Source organism: Triturus cristatus, chromosome 10 (genome assembly GCF_964204655.1).
Source record: "Triturus cristatus chromosome 10, aTriCri1.1, whole genome shotgun sequence".
In the NCBI taxonomy this organism is placed as follows: Eukaryota; Metazoa; Chordata; class Amphibia; order Caudata; family Salamandridae; genus Triturus; species Triturus cristatus.
In genome coordinates this window covers 1,097,479,469-1,097,490,136 of record NC_140593.1, presented here as the reverse complement: position 1 = coordinate 1,097,490,136, position 10,668 = coordinate 1,097,479,469, and positions in this window count along the sequence as shown.

The window sequence follows — 10,668 nt, the reverse complement described above, 5'->3', positions numbered from 1 at the left end:
CAGCCCTCCCGCATTACCTACGATGCCACCACCCTCCTAGCCCTTAACCCCGGTCGCGCCCCCAACTGCGTCCAAGCCGCTCCTGGACACACCCATGGCCCTTTCTCATGCCACTCCTGCAAATTCATCGGTACCGACAACATCTCTGCTACGACCACACCACAGATTCCCGACCCCAACCACCTACAATGCATCCTTCTCAACACCCGATCGGTCCACAGGCATGCCATTGACCTTTGGAATCTACTAGACACCATTTCTCCGGACATCGCCTTCCTTACGGAAACATGGATGAATGCTTCCTCCGCACCAGACATCACCATTGCCATCCCTGAAGACTATAAGATCACCCGCAAAGACCGTACCAGCCACACAGGAGGAGGAATCGCTATCGTCCACAAGAAATCTATCCGCATCTCAACCAGCTCTGACGTCAATCTCACCAACTCCGAACATCTTCACTTCCAGATCCACATCGACCCCAAAACAACACTCAGAGGCACTCTCCTCTACAGACCTCCAGGACCTCGCGCAAAATTCAGTGAAGACATCACGGACTTCATCACCCCACACGCGCTCCCTTCCAAAGATTACATCCTTCTGGGAGACCTCAACTTTCACCTTGAAAAGACCAACGACCGCAACACCACCACCCTCTTGGACAACCTCGCCAACCTCGGACTTATACAACTAGTCACTTCCCCCACCCACATCGCAGGTCACACACTCGACCCCATCTTCACATCCAGCAATCATGTCTCCTTCAGCCACACTACGGATCTCCTCTGGACCGACCACAGCTGCGTTCACTTCATCTACAACAAGCCGAAACCCTTCAACCACTCCCAACCTACCCGGCAAAGAAACTGGAACAAAATCACCACAGACCAAATCTCCGCATCGCTCCTTCGAAACTCCCCAGCCCTCTCTTCTAACGCCAACGAAGCCGCCGCCAACCTCACCCTATGGTTATCCAACACCGCCGACACCTTAGCTCCACTGAAAAAACATCAAAGCAAACTTGGCAGCAAGAAAGCCTCATGGTTCAACGATGATCTCAAGAAGTCCAAGAAACTCTGCCGCTCCCTTGAAAAGGCCTGGAAAAAAGACCCAACCACCAGCACCAAGGACGCCTTCAAAAGCGCCACCCGCACTCACCACCAACTGATCCGAAAAGCCAAGAAAACAGCATTCAAGGATCGACTTGACAACAACGCCCACAACAGCAAGGAACTTTTCAACATCGTCAAGGAATTTTCCAATCCCTCGGCCAACTCCAACGACATCACCCCCTCTCAAACCCTCTGCGACTCCCTAGCCTCTTTTTTCCACAACAAGATTGCAGACATCCACAACAGCTTTGACAACCAACCCGGAAACCAACCCACCCTACCATCTGCTGACCATCTTCCCCCCGTGAACACCCTCAACGCTTGGAACCCAATCTCCACTGATGACACCATCCGCCTGATGAATTCCATCCACTCAGGATCCCCCACAGACCCATGCCCTCACCACATCTTCAACAAAGCAGACTCCGTCATAGCACCGCACCTCCGAAACGCCATCAACTGCTCCTTCAACTCTGCTACCTTCCCAGAAGACTGGAAACACGCTGAACTCACCGCCCTCCTGAAAAAACCAACAGCGGACCCCACCGAACTCAAAAATTACCGCCCCATCTCGCTTCTTCCATTCCCGGCCAAAGTCATCGAGAAAGCCGTCAACAACCAGCTCGCCGCTTTCCTCGAAGCCAACAAATCCCTCGACCCCTCACAATCTGGCTTCCGAGCAAAACACAGCACTGAGACCGCCCTCATCGCAGCAACAGACGACATTCGAACTCTACTGGACAATGGAGACACAGTCGCCCTCATCCTCCTCGACCTCTCTGCAGCATTCGATACAGTCTGCCACAGCACCCTTCTACAACGCCTCAATAACATCGGAATCCAAGGAAAAGCACTTGAATGGATCACCTCGTTCCTCACCGGAAGAACCCTGAGAGTCCGCCTTCCTCCATTCAAGTCCGAGGCCTCTGAAGTCATCTGCGGCGTACCTCAAGGATCCTCACTCAGTCCCACCCTCTTCAACGTATACATGAGCCCCCTCGCGGCCATCGCACGCCAACACAACCTCAACATCATCTCCTACGCGGACGACACTCAACTAATCCTCTCTCTCACCAATGACCCCAGCACCGCCAAAACTAACCTACACGATGGAATGAAAGAAGTTGCCGAATGGATGAAACAAAGCCGTCTGAAACTGAACTCAGACAAAACAGAAGTCCTCATCTTAGGTACTTCCCCCTCTGCATGGGACGACTCCTGGTGGCCGGAAGCCCTCGGAAAAGCACCCATCCCGACAGACCACGCACGGAACCTTGGCGTCATCCTGGATTCTTCACTCTCAATGAACAGACAAGTCAGCGCCGTATCCTCTTCCTGCTTCAACATTCTTCGCATGCTCAGAAAAACATTTCGCTGGATCCCCTCCGAAACCAGGAAAACAGTCACCCACGCTCTGGTCACGAGCCGACTGGACTACGGAAACACCCTCTACGCGGGTACTACCGCAAAACTCCAGAAGAAACTCCAACGAATCCAAAACGCATCAGCCAGGCTCATATTAGACATCCCACGCAACGAACACATCTCTGGTCACCTTAAAGACCTCCACTGGCTACCCGTCAATAAGAGGATCACTTTCCGACTGCTTACCCACGCACACAAATCACTCTACGACATCGGACCAGATTGCCTCAACTCTCGACTGTCCTTCTACACCCCCTCCCGCCAACTACGGTCTTCCAGCCAAGCCCTCGCCACTGTACCTCGCATCAACAAGACCACCATGGGAGGCAGATCCTTTTCATACCTGGCTGCTAAAACATGGAACTCACTCCCCGCTTACCTTCGCCTCACCCAGAACCACCTAGCGTTCAGAAAGCAGCTTAAAACGTGGATATTTGACAAATAATCCTCCTCCCCTTCCTAAGCGCCTTGAAACCCTCTGGGTATGTAGTGCGCTATACAAATTTTATGACTTGACTTGACTTGACTCCTTGTGCCAGTTCCCACTTGGTGTCCTTCATGGTCTAGTCCTACTAATGTGTATCGTATGTATATATTTAGGAGCCACAGGCTCATCTTCATTTGCAACCATACTGTCTTCAATAGACAGTTATTCACCAACTTCTCAGTATTTATTTATTTATAAAGTTTTATATAGCGCAAGCTTGACCCTAGTAGGGTAATAAAGTGCTTTACAAATGGTTAATGTCTCAACTCCTTACTCCGGGCTTTTTTTCTTAGGACGTCATTCTACAGTCATCCTTCTTGTGTTCAACCTATACTCTGTGTCTACTTTTTCCTATTGATGGCACACAATCCTTCTTCGTTCCCCTCCGTTACATGTGTCCATTCTTTTCTATTGACGGCACACAATCATTTATGGTCACCAGCCACCCAAGCCACAGATACATCTTCAGCTTCAAGATCATCTTCAGCCTCTTCACTTTCGCTAGGCATATGCGACAAGTAATCATCCATTAAATTTTTATGCCACACTAAATACGTACTCGTATACCTTTCATGCCAGTTTTGCTACTCATGCTGACAACTTCATGTTCCCCATGTCAGCGAAATGTTTCCTAATGGCTTGTTGTCAGGTTGAACTATGAAAACCTACCAAGCAGGAAAGTCTTCTTCGTGTTTACAACCTAAACACATGACCTCCATTCCACTTCTACTACCAAGCACTTTAATTATGCGACTATAGGTTTTCTTGAGGCCACGGCTATTTTCAGTACACTTTAGAACCACCCAGTTCAGTTGGTACCGCCCCTTGCCCTACTTGGCTGGCATGCTCTGTCACCACAGACACAAGATTTGTTTCGAAAGATTGCAGGTGAGGTGCTGCTTGCACCTGCTCCCTAATCCTTCTCGTGCAACCTTCGCTCACTGTGTTTCATTCAAAACCCACTTCCTACTTGAGCTCTCTACATTGAGGCTCAATCTTCTCTGGGAACCTCTCCATAAATTCTGTGTAGAGCTCGCAAATTCCAAGAAAACTCATCACTTCCTGCTTGTTTATGGGAGCTGGTGACATAACAACAGTAGAAGTAAGAGAAGGCTTGGGCTGCACACCTTCTGCATCAGTTACATGCCCTAAATACTCTATGTGATTGCTTGAGCATACACTAGTCTTTTTTTTAAGATGGTCCACTCTCCTCAATTCTGCTCAAAACTTGGTGCAACAGCTCTAAGTGTTTTTCCACTGCTGAACTGCCTATTAATACAAATACATGTTGCTGGAAAGCATGGGCTCCATTCATGCTCTCATAAATTCATAGTTCAAACACAATCGAAACTCAGGGCAGTGCAAAAGGCAGTCAAAAGAATTAATGTGATCCTTCTGGAGTAATGAAGGCAGTAAGGCTTCCTGAGTCCCTGTAAAGTTTCACCTGGCAATAGGCTGCTTTAAAGTCTGATACTGAGAAAACACATCCCTTACCAAAAGTCACACCATTTCCTGTATTGGGGTAAAGGTTGACAATCTACCACGAATTGATCATTAAATTGTTACAAATCTATTCCCTGCCTGAGTTCTACTCCCTTTTTAGGTCTCGCCTGACCCAGCGCATGCGCTGGTCTGGCGAGACTTATTGAGAGGGCTCCAAAAAGTGCTACCAGGCCAGCCTAGAGCTACAATGCATGTGCGCGGGCGCCGCGCTTTACCGTGATTACTTTCACTTTTGCGGCCGCATGGCCGCTTTGATGTTTGAGCGTGATCGCGATAACTTTCACTTTCGCGGCCGCACGGCCGCTTTGCATAGCCAATAGGTCTCGCTTTTGGGACCTTATAAGTATTTAGTTATGCAACTGTTGCATGGCTAAACACTTATAAGGTCCCAAAGGCGAGACCTATTGGCTATGCCAATGCTTGTTCTAGAGGTGGGTGAGCCAACACATTTAAAGTGAGAGCCGAGTCGGGAGTCTGGTTCGGCTCTTAGAGCCCATCCAGGAGCCGAGCCCCGAAAATGTTTGCTATATACAACAAATATCACATAAAATATGATAAAATCTCTTCTAAGTTCAAAAAAGTATATTTCTTTAGGATGTGGAAGCCTCGACGTTAATACTGAAAACTATTTATTAAAAGTTATAGTTTTTAAACATGACCCATTAGTGGACTAAGAGGCAAGAGAGTTGTCATGTAAACCCTTTATGAGGCCCCGATTATTATAGAGCAACGTTATAGTCTATTAAGTCAAACACAATAGGTTTTTGTACAACTGGTATTCTGAACTCACATATTTGAAAGTGCTTTCATGTGTGATCATGAAGAAAAAGGAGTTTTGGTGAAATAAAATATTTGCTTAAGATCATGTAATTTAAGCAAGGAAGATGAGATTTATCGAGGTATTCTGGTTTCACTTTTTACAAATCAACTACCAAATGGGTATCTTTTCATTTTTATGTTAATTCTTTGTTTTTACCTCTTTGTGCATTTTTATGCAGTTTTTATATAGAACAAACTCGACCCGAAGGTATTGGAGCACTTTACCTGAGCACCAATTACATCAGAGAAGGACAGATGTTTTTTGACTGGGGGAGATTAAATGATTTCCCCAGAATAACAGGACGTTGAGCTGACACCGAGACTCAAACCTGGTGCCCCAGTACCAAAGTCTGCATGTCTGGCAGTAACGCCAAATCCTGGGTAGAGGGAGAGTGGCAGACAGGGAGGCAGAAGCAACTTCAAAGTTCGGCTTGTTATGGGCTTGAAGTTCCAACAGGACTTCGAGCTGAGCCAGAGCCAGAGCCAGGCTTTAGGCATGAGCCAGACTCGAGCTTTCAGTGGCTCCCCCACCTCTACTTTATTCTAGGCAACTACCACTGGAAGCAGCCATGCGAAAGCATTGGTTGGTTTTCACTAGCCCCCCCAATGGGCTCTTGACTTCTGAAGTCACTGAAAAGTGATTCATTCATACTTTCTCTTTATCTGGCATAACTTTAACTATTAATGTGATTTAATGCTGCAATGCTTATTCTGAACACATTCTTGTAGACCTGCAGAACAGTCTCAATGTTCTCTGCATCAATAGTGACTGCATATGGCCATTTACATGGGGCTATAATCTTCTGTAAAGTCATTTGTTCATACTATCCTAAGATGGTAACTCCTTTGACCTTACAAGTGTGCATGAATAATTCTTCCCCAAACCACAACCTTTCATTGAACACTCCTTCCAAAAAACATTTATGTGAACACTCCTTCCAAAAAACATTTATGACCTTCATAAGTCTGAGTGTTAGCTCGCTGCTCTGTAGTTCATCATTATTTGGAATTATGCTTTGTTTACATTGATAAACTGGCTATTTTGGACCCCACCAAAATGTCCACATCAAATGCTTCTGTATGCACTGTGCACCTCGCTTGATCCCTGTTGTCTTTTTTCTCTAATAAGGGGACCATCAACACCAATTCTTGCAAAAGCTTTTCCAACTCCAGGTCATCCTTATCCTCCCACACCGAGTAGACTCTTTTACAAGATTGTGTACTACATACAGGTAAAGAGTGTCCTTTCTTGTCACAAGTCATGCTCTCCTTTCCTCAGCCTTGGCTATTCTTTGAAGTGCTACAATGACCACCAGATCAACAGCTCAGTTTATATCTGCACTTCTACCTTAATTGGATCTTCAATACAGTTCTGTGCAGTTCCATCTTTATTTTACTCAGGTTTACTACGTTTAGATGCATTTTTCCTCCAAAATTCCTTGGCGTGAGTATGGCCTAATAGAGGTGGGCGAGCCTTTGAAAGCTCATACTAAATGCCTGGCTCCGGCTCAGCTCGCGGTTCTCTTGGACCCTCAAACCCAAAAGGAGACAAGCTTTAATATGGACCCATGCTTTAACCTAATGTGCCAATAATTAAAGAAAAAAAATGAACCTGTGATTTAAAACAGGATAGAAATAGACACGCATCTAATGGATGAATGGCACAATGTGACATCGGAACACGTACAATTTTACCTTCTTCTAGCTTGCCCAAACTGTGTGATCCCAGGCAAATATTTTATTTCACAGTACTTCTTTTTTCCCCATAACATTTGAAAGCACTTTGAAATATGTGAGTTCAGGGTGTGCGCTCTACAGGCACCTCTCTTGTGTCTGATTTAAGCAGACTGTAATGTTGCTCCAAGTAAAATTCTAGGTCACATACAGGGTGCACTCAACGGAACTGTAACTAGGGGTGCGGGAGCTGCTGCAGCACCCCCATACAACTTGAAAGAGTTAAGGTGAAGAATGAGTCATAAAGGGGACCTTCAGAGGCTTTTCCTCTGGTGGCATTTTTGTGTCTTAAAAGAAACACTGTCAAATATCCCCTATGCCTCTACAGAGGTGACATTAAGGAACAGCATCCCTACTCTAAAGAGCGTTCCTGCACCACTGACATAACTAATGACATGGTGGATGGGGGCTGAGGAAACATGAATATTTTTAAGTTCATGTTTTAAACTGTCACTTTTAACAAATGCCTTTCAATGCACTAATATCATCTGATGTATTAAGCTGAAACGCTTCTGCATGTTAAAGAAATGCACTTTTCTTAAATTTTGAATAGTCTTATCATATTTTAATATAGTATTTGTTGCACAGTTTATGTGCCAAACATTTTCAGTGCTTGGCTGGTGCATGGAATAGGACACGTTACAACGCGTGTCATAACGAATTTTTTACAATGCGAAATCCATTACAACGCATGTCATTACAACACATCTCATTGTGGGTGGGGTGTTGTTCGTTTTTACCGCAAGGCAAACCCTTTATTGTATTGGTGTTTTCAAGGTGCTCTCCGGGGGACGAATGATGGCTTCTGTATGTGATGGGGGGTAGGGACCTGACTTTATTGTCCTGGAACGTTAACGGACTGGAGGATAGGATTAAGCGAGGTGTGGTCCTGCAGTACTTGAAACGACTTTCGCCAGATGTGGTCTTTCTGCAGGAGACACACCTTATTGGTAATTCCTTTTGTGCTATGACTCGACGTGGCTATCGCTTGGTGGCCCACTCGGGCTTCACGTCGGGCTCACGGGGGGTGGGCATCATGGTGAAGAACTCGCTCCCGTTGGAAATAGACGAGGTGCGCCATGATGAGAGGGGACGCTACACTGTCTTAGTGGGGAGAATGGAGGGTAAAGTAGTTGTCTTTGTATCAGTGTATGTCCCACCGGGGTTACAGTCTACGACTTTTGCAGACTTAGGGCGCCTCCTCCTTGACCTTCCGGGGGGGCTTCTGGTGGTTGGGGGGGACTTCAATGCGGTGGTTTCTGGGACCGTGGATCGTCACCCCCCTAGGGACCTCCCCCGGGCGCAGGCGTGGCTGTCCGGCTTCTTAGATACACTGGGATTGGTGGACTGCTGGCGCTTAAAACATCCCACGCAGCTGCAGTACACTTTCCACTCGGGTGCCCATGGTAGCCTCTCACGGCTTGATTATGTCCTTGTCCCCGCGGCCTATGTTGGGAGGGTAGGAGAGGTGCGCCATTTGGCGCGGGGTATTTCAGATCACTCCCCGCTCCTGTTGCACGTTGATGTCTTCCCGAGGGGGGAGGGCAGGGTAGCTCCGATCAATGCCTGGTATCTGCGCGACCCCACTATTCGCGCTGATTTGATTAAATCCTTGCAGCGGTATTTCGATGAGAATGTGGGGTCCGTCCCTTCGGCTATCTCCCTGTGGGAAGCTTTCAAAACAGTTCTTAGAGGGGAGGCCCTCTCCTTTATTTCCCATGCCCGGAGGCGCGAGCAGGAGGAGGTGACCCGGGTGGAGGCCGAAATCGCTGAATTGGAGGGTGATCTAGAGGGTGGGGTGACGGATGCTGCACTACATGTCCTACAGCTTAAGCAGGCGGCCTATAGGGCCCTCGTCACGGAGGCGGCCAGGGGCCTCTATAGAGAGCAACAGGGGCGACTGTATGATGTGGGTGATAAGGCTGGTAAACTGCTTGCATGGTTGGATAAAAAGGAGAGAGCGAGTCGTGTGGTCCCGCTGATTGAGAGGATGGATGGTGTGCGTGTCACCGAGCCAGAAGACATTGTCTCTTGTTTCGCGGATTATTTCCGCGAGGTGTATTCCCCTGTGTCTCCCTGCTCGGAGGAGGATTCTCATGCCCTGCTTAGGGATATCGCGCTGCCTTCCCTTTCGGTGGAGGACAGGGTGTCGTTAGATGCCGCTCCTACCTCCGACGAAATTGCCCTCGCCATACGCTCGGTCGCATCCGGCAAGGCCATGGGCCCGAACGGCATCCCTATCGAGTTGTATAAGCTGCGACCGGATGTACTGGCACCCCACCTCCGTGCGATGTTCCTGGCAGCCCACTCGCTGGGCTCCCTCCCGCCGGACCAACGTCTGGCTACAATCGTGGTGATCCACAAGGAAGGGAGACCTCGAGACCGGGTTACATCCTACCGGCCTATCTCGCTTTTGAATGCGGAGCCCAAAATCCTCGCCAAGGTGCTAGCCAACCGGCTGGTCGGCGTGGTGGGCGATTTGGTCCACCAAGACCAGTCCGGCTTTATTCCCCATCGCAACACAGCCCTTAATCTGCGGCGCTTGCACGGGGTGCTCGCGCGTGTCCCGTTTGTGCGGGAGCCGGCCATATTGGCGTCCTTAGACGCCACCATGGCGTTTGACACGCTCGAGTGGCCATACATCTGGGCTATGCTGGCGAAGTTTGGATTTGGCCCGGGGTTCATCAGCTGGGTCAAATTGTTGTATTCGGGCCCATTGGCGCAGGTGGTGGTGAATGGAAGAGTATCGGTCCCATTCGAGCTGGGACGGGGCACGCGACAGGGCTGTCCCTTGTCGCCGCTCCTGTTCGCGCTGGCCTTGGAACCCCTGGCGGAGTGGCTGCGGTGGCACCCTTCCATCCGTGGTCTCCGTTGGACCCCCGAGTATGAGGACCGCGTGTCCCTATACGCTGACGATATCCTTTTGTACCTAGCCTCCCCGCGTAAATCACTGATTGTCCTGGTTGATGTTTTGCGCTCATTCGGCCGCAACTCAGGCCTTGTCATCAACTGGGCTAAATCATGTGTGTATGTGCTTTCCGGGGAGGCTCCCGTCCTCCCGCGGGGCTGTCCGATCCAGATTGCCTCGCAGGGGTTTCGGTACCTGGGGGTTTACATTACTCTGGACCCGGAGGCCCGCTACGAGCGGAATTTGCTTCCCCCCCTCCAGCGCTTGAAGGAGGACGTCGCGCGCTGGCGGCGCCTGCCGCTTTCGCCGCTCGGCCGGGCGGCATTGTTTAAGATGATGTCGTTGCCACGCTTCCTGTACGCTCTCCAGAATACTATGGATTTAGTCCCGGCGCGCTACTTCCGTGAGGTGGAGAGTCTACAGCGCCGCCTGTTCTGGGACGGGAGGCCGCGTATTGCCCTGACGAAGTTGACGCTCCCATGGTACGACGGGGGGATTGCCCTCCCGGATATTAAACGGTATTACTGGGCCTCCCAGCTAGCTGCAATTAATCATGGCCTTTACGGGCCCGCCTTAAACCCGGCATTTGAAATGGACAAGATGCTCCTGCCTGGTGGCGACTACAATCGAGCGCTCTACTCTGGCGCGCCCGGACCCCGCCTGACGGGACCTACGCGTGT